Below are 15,102 nucleotides of genomic sequence, written 5' to 3'. Positions count from 1 at the left end.
GGAATAGAAATCTTAATTACTCTTCAGACATTTTGATTGAAACAGAAACAACTTACAAACTAAATTTGCAATGCAGGATAAATCTATATCATATCATGGGTGAGTCAACAGCATGAAATAACCCGAAAATCTATCGCTAACAAATGCACTAGTATAATGTATCAGATAAGATTTAAGTTCATTAATCAAAATAAAGCTAAAATCAGTTAAATAGATCTTATAGATCAAAATATATTCCACTCAGTACTATTTACTTGATTATACATATATTTACGACAGACAGGTATAAAAAAAGCAGAGAATGAGTATACATGTGTGTACAGATGGATACAAAACAAACATGTACAAAAAATTTGGGTGGGCAACAAGCTTATACACATGCACTCACAAAGATACATACATACATACATATATAATTAATATAAACAGCAGTTTGCAATGTTTCACCAAAGAAGATAATTATAATTGTCACTAAATGTGACTAGGGTGTTAGGAAACATCTACATAGCTAGAAATAACAGCTAAACCGCTCTAATGCTGTAGTTAACGCACATGAATGAAAACATATACACTAACAGGGGCCGTAATTATCGAAAAGTACCAGTCGAGAATTATATATATATATATATATATATATTCATATACACAACATACCTATATATATATGCACAATATAATGTAAAACCATGAACTATAGCCATTATAGCTATATAAAAGTAGTTAACAATATAAGACAATGAAAAAAAGGAAAATGGAAGTAACGGAGAAAAAATGCCAATATTGGATAATGACAAGAACTGTAAATATATAAAATATTTCATACACAACACCTGTTAAAGTACATAATCCCCATTGCAGGGGAAAATATTAGTTTCATACCAAACAGTAAAGACACAACTAGCAATTCTGTAACAAAGTTATAATTGGAGACATGTATGATCAATATTATTATCCATTACCTTATTTAAACATACACACATACACATAAACATGTGTTCGTGTTTCTGTGTGTGTGTGTGCGCGCATGTCTGTGTGGCTTTTTGTGACTACGTATGCTTTTCTGCATTATCATTTCTTCCTTTAATTGACACTGTCAATGGTCTTATTGACTTGTCTGATGACTCTGGTTTGCCTCCAGAATTTACTACCTATTTCGAAATTACATACATTGGCCAAGGCTGGAGAGGGATAGGGATGGAACCAAATATTTTCTATCGAGTCTTGGAATGTTCGAGGAATGGTGAGAAATCAATTGTCTACATCTAATAACAGCTTAGAAGGATTGTACAATGCTTTGCAATATTCTTTACCATATCAACACCCCTCTATTTCGAAACTAATTGAGACACTGAAAAAGGAGGAATCTATTGCCTTCAAGAAAAACAGGGACTTTCAAATAGGAATTCTAGTACAGCAAATAAATAAAACTGCAGCTAAGAGAATCATGGCATTATTAGATAAGTATACTGCTGAAAACAAGATAAATTTCTTGAAAGCAATAGCTCACAACATTCACACCTTTTGATTCATCTAAAAAACTACAATAATTTTAAAATCTTGAAACATTTTTAAAAATTGTTATCTGTTTACGTTTTTTAAACAAAAATAAACTTGTAAATTTTAAGATCTTTTATTTCTTTTTTAGATATATATCATTACCTACTCTCTTGTTTCAAGTTACTAAATGTATTTACAATTAATTTTGATAATCAATTGATCCAAATAAACAAAAAATATACCTGAAAAAAGATAAATAAAATTTCAAAATGATACAAGGACTCAACTATCCAGGGACGCAGTTGTCTAAGGATGCAAATGTCCAGGGATGCAATTGTTTGGTACACTGCTCTCTTGGATGCAAATGTCCAATACACAACTGTCCTAGAACTCTACCACACATATGCATGCAGAGACATATGCAGGCATGCACACACATACACACACACAGGCATGCACACACATACATAGATATTTGCATATTAAAAAATGCAAGATATGCAAGCACAAATGCACACCAGAATACACTCAAATAAGACACACATATTTACAGGCTTATGGTGAAAATCTCTGCAATGGGTGTGGAGGATGACCCATTTAACTGGTTGAAATCCTTCATCCTCAGCCGAAAGGAGGTAGTCACAGTTCTAGGACAGCACTCTACACCATATGAGATGTCATCGGGTGTACCACAGGGATCTGTCCTTGGTCCCCTCTTGTTTGTGGCATACATTAATGACATAGATGCCAATTTAAAGAATGCCACAGTATTGAAATATGCAGACGACATCAAGCTGTACCTTGAAATCAAGAGGACAGATCCTGATGTCTACAACTCTTTCCTGCAATCAGACCTAGACACAATGCAGCAATGGATCACAGACTGGCAACTGAAACTGGCTGTGGACAAGTGTACCACCATGCATTTTGGGAGAAAAAACCCTGCGTCCACATACTCCCTCCACAACACTGATATCAAGAATCCTCTTGCGAGCGTGACCTAGGCATCACTGTCAGCAGTGATTGCGTTGGACAAAGCATATCTCTAAAATTGTCAAGAAGGCCGAGGGTGTCTTGGCATCACTCAGCAAGACTTTTGTTAGCCGCTCTCCAGCCATCTATTTAAAACTGTATACAGCTATGGTACGACCACACTTGGAATTCGCATCATCAGTTTGGAACCCCCATCTTGCTCAGAACATTGACCTCCTGGAATCTGTCCAGAGACGTGCAACCAAACGCATACCCTCCATCAGACACCTACCATATTCTGAGTGCCTTGTTTCCCTGGGCAAGGATTCACTGAAGCTCCGGCGTCTAGCGACGGACTTGGTAAACACCCACAAAGTTATCAACCACCTCACCAACAACAACACTGAACACCTTTTTGATCTCCATGTGTCTAACACACGTGGACATGCCTACAAAGTCAGAAAACAACACAGCTCCCATGACTTTCGGAAACATTTTTTCACGCTCAGAGTTGCTGAAGCATGGAATAAACTGCCTGCGTCAGTTGTTGACTGCCATGACACTGCATCCTTTAAGGCCCTCATGCTTTCCGAAATCCGCCGAAACTACACCTGATTATATATACACTCTAGATGAGTTGTAGTGCACCTGAGCACTGTACACAATTATTATTATTATTATTATTATTATTATGCACACACACATGCTGGAATACACTCAAATAAGACACATGTTTACATGCACACACACACACAAGAACACACATGCTGGAATACACTCAAATAAGAAGACTGACTGCTTAACCAGCATGTTAAAGAAACAATCAATCATGTTTAACCAACATGTAAAAGAAACAAGCAATCATGTTCAGGCACATACACACAGAGGCATATATACATCATCCTTTAATGTTCATTTTCCATACTAGCATGGGTTGGATGGTTCGACCAGGGTCTGGGAACCCACGAGGCTGTGCCAGGCTCCAGTGTTTCTACAGTTGGATGCCCTTCCTAATGCCAACCACTCTGTGAGTGTAGTGGGTGCTTTTTACGTGCCACCAACACAGGGGCCAGAGGAGAGCTGGCAAACAGCCATGATCAGTTGGTGCTTTTTACATGTCATTGACACGGACGCCAGTCAGGTGGCACTGGCATCAGCCACATTCAGATGGTGCTTTTTACGTGCCACCGGCATGGGTATCATAACTGCAATTTCCATTTGATTTTTATTTTGATGTTGATGTACTTGACTCAATAGGTCTCCTCAAGCACAGCAGGTCACCCTACGATCCAAGGTTAGCACAGCAGGCCGTCCTGTGAGCCATGAACTCACTTCAATTGTCAGGTCTTCACAGTCACAGCATATCTCAGGTCTCGGTATTTTTTTATTTGCTCAGTGAGGCCCAACGTGCCACCGGCACGGGTATCACAACTACAATATCCATTTTATTTATATTTTGATGGTGATGTCTATTGCCCCTGCACATCTGCCACACACGAAAGCTATCTTCTCAGTTAAATTTCCTTTGATGTTGCTGCATCTCTTATGTGTCCATAGCTTACACTGGGTACATCTTATGGGGTTTCTATCTACACCTTTTCTACAGATCGAGGGGGGGGGGTGAGTTCGCCTTCCTGCTTACTAGAACTTTGGTCTTTGCTACATTGACTCTAAGGCCTTTTGATTCTAAACCAGCTTCCACACATAGAATTTCTTTTCTAGTTCTGGTAGTGATTCTGCTATGAGGGCCAGGTCATCAGCACAGAGGAGCTCCCAGGGGTAACCCATCTTGAATTCCTCTGTTATTGCCTGGAGGACTATGATGAATAAAAGGGGACTGAGGGCTGAACCTTGGTGGACATCATCATTTTACGCCCGCTTTCCATGCTAGCATGGGTTGGACGATTTGACTGAGGGCTGGCGAACCAGATGGCTGCACCAGGCTTCAATCTTGATCTGGCAGAGTTTCTACAGCTGGATGCCCTTCCTAACGCCAACCACTCCGAGAGTGTAGTGGGTGCTTTTACATGCCACCGGCACGGAGGTCAGATAGCCACTCTAGCAACTCGGATGGTGCTCTTAATACCCTACTAGCACGGGGCTCAAGTGCCAGTAAGGCGACGCTGGTAACGATCACACTTATCTATTCAAAAAGGAAAACAAAAACACCTGATACGCACACACATGCTAAGATGCACTCAAATAAAACACTCACACATATATACACTCACAAACATACATGCTCACAAAACTGATTCAACATGAACACACATACTCTCATACACTCATATACATGCACAGATGCTTACACACCAATTCCATTCTCTCCTCTCTCACTCCACATAGAAAAACTCCATCCTAACCTATAAATCTTCAGCAGACATGAGAATGACCAAAAACGTAAAAGACAGGAATGAACCCTAAAAGAGCACACACGCACACACAAACAGACTCTTCATTTACTCTCACCCTCCTAAATAAACATATTTACACATGTACATACTAACATCCATATACATATAAGGCTGATTCTCAGAATCAGACAAAAGTAGGCTTTGAGCAAGTAGGAAGTCATAGGTCACTGAAAATGTTACAAACAGCAACAAAAGAACTTGGACAAACAAATAAAGAAACAATTGATCACTTAGTTGGTCAAATATTAACCAATTAACTAATAAAGAAGTGGAACTGAACCTGTGCATGCTATTATTCTTAATAGCTCTCCCAAGACAACAAAATTCATATATATATATATATATATATATATATATATATATATATATTGCCTAATAGTGGTTTTATCTCTAATTTAAAATAATATATATATATATTATATATATATATACATATATATGTATGTATGTATGTATGTATACATATATATATATATATATATAATATATATATATATATCTATATATATATATATATATATATACATATATATATATATACATATATGTATGTATGTATGTATACATATATATATATATATATATATATATACATATATATGTATGTATGTATGTATGTATACATATATATATTATATATATATATATATATATATATATATATATATATATATATATATGCATACACACACACATATATCAGACACATAAAGGCACCTGTGCCAGTGACACATAAGAAGCACCCACATCACTCTTGGAGTGGTTGCATTAGGAAGGGTATCCAGCCATAGAAACCAAGCCAAATCAGACTACCACCTGATACAACTCTCTGGCTTACCAGCTCCAGTCAAACCATCTAACCCGTGCTAGCAGCGACAGTGAACACTAAACGATGATGATAATATACATCAGAAAAAGAGATAACACAGGAAAAACAAAGTTTATGTATGTATGCATGTGGGAATCTATATATATATATATATATATATACATCTGTGTGTGCATGTGTATATGTGTGTGCTTGAGTGTATACATGTGTGTGTGTGAGTATACATGTGCTGTGTGTGTGCACACATGTATGTATACATATGTGTGTGTGAGCATGTGTCTATAGGAATATATGAACATAAATGGATATATGTTGATAGCCTGGCATCTTTATGCAGCTCATTTTCAGTCCAAGTGTGTAATAGTAGTTTTATCTCTAATTTAATATAATTATATATATATATATAAAATATATATATATATATATAAAATATATATATATATATTATATATATATATATATATATATAAAATATATATATATATATATAAAATATATATATATATATATATATAATATATATATATATATATATATATAAAATATATATATATATATATATATTTTTACATTATATAAAAGGGCTTAGTAAAATAAATTACTTTGCCGCATACTGAACTCATTAGAATAGCAGCTAAAAAAACTTTTTTAAAACTATTTCTAATACTTAAAGAAAACCTCTCTCATATAGTGTTTGCTCAATTCAACTCACGAAAGTATGGGGGTAGAGACATTAAAAATCAAATGCAAAGGTTATTTGAGAACGTACGTTTCAAGATTAGTCAAACTCGACATTTCTATCATCAGCTCAGAACTCCCTGGTTTGGATTTGAAAACACTGAAAGTGGGAGCATACCCTTTCGGCTTCTTATCGCTTCTGAAGATCTGCTCGGAACTAACAGTGCCAACAAACTCAAAAATGCAAGCGAAGAATTTCTGCTCTCCCCTTTCCACCAGCGTGGGTTAAAATCAGTAAACACTATGCTTTTTTCGGTAAAACCCGAGGCATTATATAGAGAGAGATGAATTATAATTTCAACAATTGAGGGTAAAATTAATTAATTAATCAATTTCACCAAGTATTCAGTATGCAAAGGGACCATACTTTCGTGAGTTGAATTGAGCAAACACTATATGAGAGAGGTTTTCTTTAAGTATTAGAAATAGTTTTAAAAAAGTTTTTTTAGCTGCTATTTCTAATGAGTTCAGTATGCGGCAAAGTAATTTATTTAACTAAGCCCTTTTATATAATGTAATAGAAAAAAAAAAAAAAAAAAAAATGGGAGTAATCCCATTCACACCAATTATATGTATACAATTATACACACTTGAATAATACATACTAGCCCTAATATACAGAACATACTAATAATCACCAACTAACCACCATCACAAATGAAACCCACACCCATACAATGACAAAACTCCCCCATACCCTATTTACACCTACATAGTAATCCCAATATATTCTTCCATACATGGACGCAAGTGCGTGAAGCACATGAACATAATTAGTACGTACAACCCCTAATACACACTAATATATACGTATCAAGCTCGACCTCCACAGTGATAAGTTTACACACAATCACACCCAGATGGGTGAATTGCACAACCAGTGAATGCTCACACATACGGGCGCGATTACATTGTTGCATATATCGAGCCAAAATAGTATGCATATGTACATGTGAGGGGTACACGTAAATGAAGTGAGCGTGTACCCCCTGTATTTATACCCGTGCGTGAATATACACATGGAGACTACCACACAGGTACAAATGTGTTTAGAAATGGGAGCCCCATCACTACACTTAATGTATACTCTCACCCATCCGCACGGATGTGTAAGTGTATCTCTGGTGTATATGTTGAGGCTTATATGTAGAGTTGTTGAAGGGAACGTCGTTGAAATTGTGAATGAATGGGTAGAGTTGGGAATTGTAACCGGGTGGTGGACTAGTGTTGCTTGGAATTGTGAATGGATTAGGGTGGTAATGAGGTAGGCATTGAGTATGGGTTACTGTAAGTTGTTTGTTAGAGTTGCTAGGGTGAGCTAAAGCTCATAAATGTATATAATTGATTTTTCATGATAGTTTTTAAAGAATCCATTCATAATAAATTTTTTTAAGTAGCGCTGGTTTGCTACGTGGAAATAGTTTTTAGTTCCATTTATTATATTTCTCCATTCATACTATGAATGACGTTTACTTTCTATGGCGCGTATTCTTTTTTTACATTAGTTATTTCCATGGTAACGTAATTTTGTTTGGTTTTTTAACGGCTAAGAATCTAATTTCACTTCATAATTTGTAACTGAATTGTAAGTATGTATTTGATTTATCCTTATGTCATAATGTTATTTTTGATATTCTGGTTAATTACGATGTATTTATTGTTGTTTTCATAAGAGTGTTTATGTATATGAGATTGGTTGTGAGTTTTTAATTGTATAATTAATTTATTTATCTGTATGAGTGTGGGTGTAATATTGTTGTATATATCGAGTTTAGTGAGTATGTATATGCGTATATGTGAGGGAGCATATGTATCTGTTGTGTGTGTGTGTTTTGCGTGTGTGTGTGTTTGTGTGTGAATGTGTATTTGGGTTTGTTATTTAGGATTTGGGATGTATGTGTTAATTTGTCTGTGTGGGGAGGGAGTGGTTTTTGGTGTATATTGAGGTTTATAAGTTAGTATAGGTTTGTGTATAAGTCTTGGGTCTGTGGTTTACGTGTGGGTTTTTTGTGTGTGAATGTTTAGGTTAGGGGGATTGCTATATAAGTTTGTTATAGGGTTTAGCAAAGGGAGATTTTATCGTTATATGCTTTTATGAGTTTTGGTTTATCATGGTTTTTTTAGGTAATTCGTGGTATTTTGTCTATTTTAGGTGTTGGTTATTTTTTTACATTGTTTCATTCATAATTTTTGAGTGGTGTTCGTTTTGCCACGTGAATAACCGGGTGGTGGACTAGCGTTGCTTGGAATGTGAATGGAATAGTGTAGTAGTGAGGTAGGCATAGAGAATGGGATTGGGTTACTGCAAGTTGTTTGTTAGAGATGCTAAGGTGAGTTAAAGCTCATAAATGTATATAATGGTTTTTGTGGGTGTGTAAGTATTGTTGTATATGTCGAGTTTAGTGAGTATGTATAGGCGTATATGTGAGGGAGTATATGTATCTTTTGTGTGTGAGTGTTTTGCGTGTGAGTGTGTGTTTTGTGTGTGAATGTGTATATGGGTTTGTTATTTAGGTTTTGGGATGTATGTGTTAATTTGTCTGTGTGGGGAGGGAGTGGGTTTTGGTGTATATTGAGGTTTATAAGTTAGTATAGGTATGTGTATAAGTCGTGAGTCTGTGGTTTACGTGTGTGTATTTGTGTGTGAATGTTTAGGTTAGGGGGTTTACTTTATAGGTTTGTTATAGAGTTTAGCAAAGGGAGATTTTATCGTTATATGTTTTTAAGAGTTTTGTTTTATCATGGTTTTTTTAGGGAATTCGTGGTAATTAGTCTATATTTTCGATATGGATTATATATAGGTTATATATGGATTATATACTTATATTTTTTCATTTATACTTTAATTATTTAAAAGTATTATTTTTATATTTTAAAATTTTGATTTTTTAGATTGGAAGTCCACCTGAAGATTGTCGATCAAGACAAGAAACGATTGTAGTGGCGGTTTTTTTGACTATTTATTAAATTTTATGTATTGATTAAGTCTTTCCTTGTTTGTTTTGCAAAATAGTGGTTTTGTCTCAAATAATATTTTATATATATATATATATATGTCTGTGTCTATGTGGATAGTTACATGCATGTCTATAACTGTGTACCTGTGAGTGTTTTGTAGGCATGTGTTGTGTGCATGATATGCATATACCCACACACACACACACACACATATATATGCATCCATGTGTGTGTGTATGTGTGTTAGTGTCATCATCACCATCACATGTCTACTTTCCATGCTGGCATGGGTTGGATGGTTTGACTGATACTGGCAAGCCAGAAGGCTGAACCAGGTGCCAATCTCATCTGGCTAAGTTTCTACAGCTGGATGCCCTTCCTAATGCCAGCCACTCTGAGAGTGTAGTGGGTACATTTTACATGCCACTGGCATGAGGGCTAGTCAGACGGTACTGGCAACGACCATGCTCAAATGGTGCTTTTTATGTCCCACCAGCACAGGAGCCAGTCAGGCTGCACAGGCAACAACCACACTTAAATGGTGCTTTTTACATGCCAGGACTAATCAGGCGGCAGTAGCGTCGACCATGCCCAAATGGTGCTTTTTACATGCTACCGTCACGAGTGTCAGTCAGGCACGACAATGACTTCACATGACTCAACAGGTTTTCGCAGGCACAGTTTACTGCTCAATAATTGAAGGCTACTCTTAACTGGGCTGGTTATGTTGCACTGGCATAGGCCATGGTTACGGTCACACTTGGCTTGCTTGGTCTTCTCAAGCACAGCATATCTCCAAAGGTCTCAGTCACTTGTCATCGCCTCCGTGAGACCCAATGTTCGCAGGTTGTGCTTCACCACCTTATCCCCGGTCTTCCTTCACCACCTCATCCAAGGTCTTCCTGGGTCTACCTCTTCCACAGGTTCCTCCTACTGCTAGGATGACACTTTTTCACACAGTTGTCAACATCCATACACAACACATGATCATACCAGCGCAGTCATCTCTCTTGCACACCATATCTGATGCTTCTTATGTCCAACTTTTCTCTCAGGGTGCTTACATTCTGACATGTATACACACTGACATTACACATCCAGCATAGCATACTAGCTTCCTTTCTTGCAAGCTTACGCATGTCCTCAGCAGTCATGCCCCATGTTTCACTGCTATGTAGCATGGCTGTTCGCACACATGCATCATACAGTCTACCTTTTACTCTGAGCGAGAGGCCCTTTGTCACCAGCAGAGGTAGGAGCTCTCTGAACTTTGCCCAAGCTATTCTTATTCTAGCAGCTACACTCTCAGAGCATCCACAACCTGCTACTGACTTGGTCACCTAGGTAATGGAAGTTATCATCTACTTGTAGTTTTTTCCCCTGACATGTGATGGAAGCTGTTTTCTGCATATTTTCAGTGTTTATTGCCCCTGAGCATTTGCCACACACAAAAACTGTTTTCCCAGTTAGCCTTCCTTTGTTATTGCAGCACCTCTTATGTGTCCATAGCTTACACCAGATAAATCTCATAGTGTTTCTACCTACGCCTTTTCTACAGATTGAGCAGGGCCATCTACCTGAAGGGGTTTGTAATTTGTCTGCCTTCCTACTTATTAGAACTTTTTCTATGCGAAAAGTGTATGCATGATAGGCATAGGAGTGGCAGTGTGGTAAGTAGCTTGGTTACAAACCACATGGTTCCAGGTTCAGTCCCACTGCGTGGCACCTTGGGCAAGTGTCTTCTACTATAACTTCAGGCCAACCAAAGCCTTGTGAGTGGATTTGGTAGACGGAAACTGAAAGAAGCTCGTCGTATATATGTATGTATATATATATATATTATATATATATATATATATATATATATATATATATGTATGTATGTATGTGTGTATGTTTGTGTATCTGAGTTTGTCCCCCCTAACGTCGCTTGACAACCGACGCTGGTGTGATTACGTCCCCATAACTTAACGGTTCGGCAAAAGAGACTGATAGAATAAGTACTAGGCTTACAAAGAATAAGTCCTGGGGTCAATTTGCTCGACTAAAGGTGGTGCTCCAGCATAGCCACAGTCAAATGACTGAAACGAGTAAAAGAGTATATATATCTGTATATCATTCAACTACAGTAGTAATTGAATAATATTCTTAAGGTTGCAATTTACCCCCACACAGCATCTTTCAGAGCTTGTTGCTGATTCAGTTCTTAACCAAATTGAAAACTGTTAACATTTTTGAAGAGGACTGGTCCCTAGCTACATTTTGGCATAAAAAAAATTCAGAAATGATCCAGTAGAAAGTTAACATCAAAATTTGTAGCAACATTATAGGAAAGTAATTAACGCCACCAATCAAGTTTAGATCTAAATATTTTTTTTATTTTAAAAGCAAAATATATCTTAGCTTCAATGATAGAAGAAAGCTTGAAGAAGTTCATAGTTTTGTTCCCATGCAACAAAAATTTGTATCAAAAAAGGTAAAATATCATGAAAGAAATATAAGGCAAAAAATTGGATTTAAGTATAATTAACTTTATTTTAAAATCAAACTATATCTTAATTAAGCTTAAATGATAGAGTTTCATGGTATTAGTATCATGCAATGAAGTTCTAAAAGAAAAAAAGTTATGAGTGTTTGTTTCTCAAATTTGAAGGTGATAATATAGTTCTAAAAGTCCCCTTGTAGAATATAGTTCTATAAGGGGACTTTTAATATATGTCACCGGCATCATTGAGGTAACGAAAAAATTATCAACAACACCATTAATTAACACCTTATTAAGTATAATAGCATAGCCTGGAAAAAACATAGATTACATGGGAAAATGAGACCAAAGAAATGATATTCTTAAGATTATAAACCTGAAAAATTACAGGATAAGTTATTACACTTGGAAAAGATCAGGACAACTTATTACATCTGGTAAAGTACAGAACAAGAACATTTTTACTTAAAAATATTGCAGCTAAGGATAAAATTTGGATATCAAAAATCATTTTATTTTAATCTACAAAGTAACATTATAATTAAAAAAAGGTACCATCATTTTGTTAAAATATCGACACACTAGAATACTTAACAAATGAGAGCCAGAAGTACCAATATAGCTAAAGCTTTATGCAAATTAGAATAGTATATATGGTAGGTAAATTCATTATGTAAAAAATAGGCATTGGGTCAAGACTAAAAATATGAAGACTTAGCAATAACTTGGGCAATAACTCAAGCAAATTTTACTATGAATTTGTTGTTATAGGTAGATTTTGCTGTAATATTTTTGTATATTTTTGTATTATTCTGTTTATTGTAGTACCTAATTATGCATTTGTTATAACCTATTGTCAAATTTCTAATTATTAATAGGAGATGGAGCTAAAAACTAACAGAAAGAAGGAAGGGAAAAATGTTCTTAGCTTTCATGTCTCGGTCATCATATTGTAAAAATAAAAATGGACAGCACAGCGAACAACGGTCAGTCGGAATTTAGGGACGATCAGAATTTAAACAGAGGGGGGAGAAGCGAGTAATTTAGAACCACCATCAGGAGGCACTGAGCATATCCTCTCACTGCGCCTCTCGACTTCTTCTGGCTCAGTACATCTACTCAGCATCTATGCTCCCACACTCTACAGCTCAGAGGAGACCAAGGACCAGTTCTACAAAGATCTCAACTGTGTCATAGAAAATATACCAACGACTGAAAATATCTACCTTCTAGGGGATTTTAACGCTCGCGTGGGATCTGACCATGATTCGTGGCCCATTTGTGTTGGACACTTTGGTATTGGCAACATGAATGACAATGGTCAGAGACTACTCGAATTCTGCACATACCACAACCTGTGCATCACAAACACGTTATTTACCAACAAGCCATCCCACAAGGCATCTTGGAGACATCCAAGATCTCACCACTGGCATCAGCTGGATCTCATCATTACACGGAGATCCTTCCTGAATTCTACTCTATTGACCCGCAGTTACCACAGCGTGGATTGTGACACAGACCACTCACTAATTAGAAGTAGGGTGAGGATCCTACCTAAAAAAAGTCCATCGCTCCAAGAAAGTGGGCCGACCACGCATTAACACTGCCAGAACCTCGGACCCTACACTGCAAAAATGTTTTGCTGCTTCTATCAAGGTTGCCCTCGGTGGCTGCCCAACCTCCTCTGCTGAAAGTAGATGGAACTATATCAGGGAAGCTTTGTATACGACATCAATAGATACTTTTGGCATGAGAGAAAGGCAAAACCCAGATTGGTTCAATGCTGGGCTCTCAGAGCGGGAGCCAGTTATCGAAGCAAAGCGTGCAGCTCTGATGCAACACAAGAGTGACTCCTCTACAAAGTCACTCGAAGAACTCAGAAAGACACGAAATAAAACCCAACTGACAGCCAGATGCTGTGCAAATAGGTACTGGCAGGAAATCTGTCAGAGTATCCAGTCAGCTGCTGACAGTGGCGACACCCATGGGATGTATGCCGGTTTGAAGAAGGCCCTCGGTCCATCCGCAACCAAGTCAGCCCCTCTGAAATCAACTACTGGAGATCTCATCAGGGATCAAAGCAAGCAAATGGATAGATGGGTGGAGCACTACCAGGATCTCTACTCACGGGAGACTACAGTGGCTGAGGCTGCAGTCGAGAGTGTCAAGTCATGTGCGAACTTGACAGTCTGCCATCTATAGCAGAGCTCATCAAGGCTGTTGACTCCCTAGCAAGAAACAAGGCTCCGGGAAAAGACGGCATCCCCTCAGAGATCATCAAAGCCGGCAAAAACACCATCCTGCTTCGGCACCTTCATGAGCTTCTGTGTCAGTGCTGGGAAAAGGTTACAGTCCCTCAGGATATGCGGGATGCTAACATCATTACACTTTACAAAAACAAAGGTGACCGTGGTGATTGTAACAATTACCATGGAATATCTCTTCTAAGCACTGTTGGAAAGACCTTTGCCCGTGTTATCCTGGCCAGGCTACAACTACTTGCTTCTCGAATCTATCCGGAATCGCAGTGTGGCTTTAGAAGAAGCAGATCAACTCTCGATATGATATTCTCCATACGCCAACTTCAGGAGAAGTCCAGAGAGCAGAGAATGCCATTATATATGGCCTTCATTGATCTAACAAAGGCCTTTGACTCGGTAAGCAGAACAGGCCTCTTCACCCTGCTCCAAAAAATCGGATGTCCACCAAAGCTGCTGAGGATCATCAAGTCTTTCCATGATGACATGCAAGGCACCATACAGCACAACGGTTCAACATCAGCCGCCTTCCAAATAAAAAACGGGGTAAAGCAAGGTTGTGTCCTTGCTCCTACATTGTTTGGCATCTTCTTCTCGCTCTTGCTCTCACATGCCTTTCAGACATCAGATGATGGAGTGTTTCTGCACAGTAGAAGTGACGGGAAACTCTTTGCTGATGATGCCGCTCTGGTATCACACACAGAAGAAGCCTTCCAAAGGCTCATTAACTGTTTTGAGCAAGCATGTAACAACTTTGGCTTAGCTATCAGCCTTAAGAAGACCAACATCATGGGTCAGGCTACATCGGACATCCCAAACATACATATTAGAGACCACAGATTACAAGAGGTGGAGAAGTTTACCTATCTGGGCTCTACCGTCCCCTACAACCTATCCCTCGACGCTGAGCTCAATATACGCATTGGCAAGGCAGCTGCTGCGATGGCC

The 15,102-nt window shown here is 37.7% G+C and overlaps 1 protein-coding gene across 1 annotated transcript in view; it reads right to left on the bottom strand.

The window, feature by feature from the left end:
- The window catches only part of LOC115232564 (mitogen-activated protein kinase kinase kinase 15-like), a 23,845-nt gene extending 23,002 nt beyond the window's left edge, over positions 1-843 (bottom strand). Inside the window, exon 1 of the mRNA XM_029802519.2 lies at positions 831-843. The gene's annotated coding sequence lies outside the window, so the exon portion shown is untranslated. The remainder of the gene's footprint in view (positions 1-830) is intronic.
- Positions 844-15,102: the final 14,259 nt, after the last annotated feature.

The sequence above is a fragment of the Octopus sinensis genome, linkage group LG2 (genome assembly GCF_006345805.1).
Source record: "Octopus sinensis linkage group LG2, ASM634580v1, whole genome shotgun sequence".
Taxonomy (NCBI): domain Eukaryota; kingdom Metazoa; phylum Mollusca; class Cephalopoda; order Octopoda; family Octopodidae; genus Octopus; species Octopus sinensis.
Note: the sequence above shows the minus strand (reverse complement) of the source record. Positions and strands in the feature narration are given on the sequence as shown.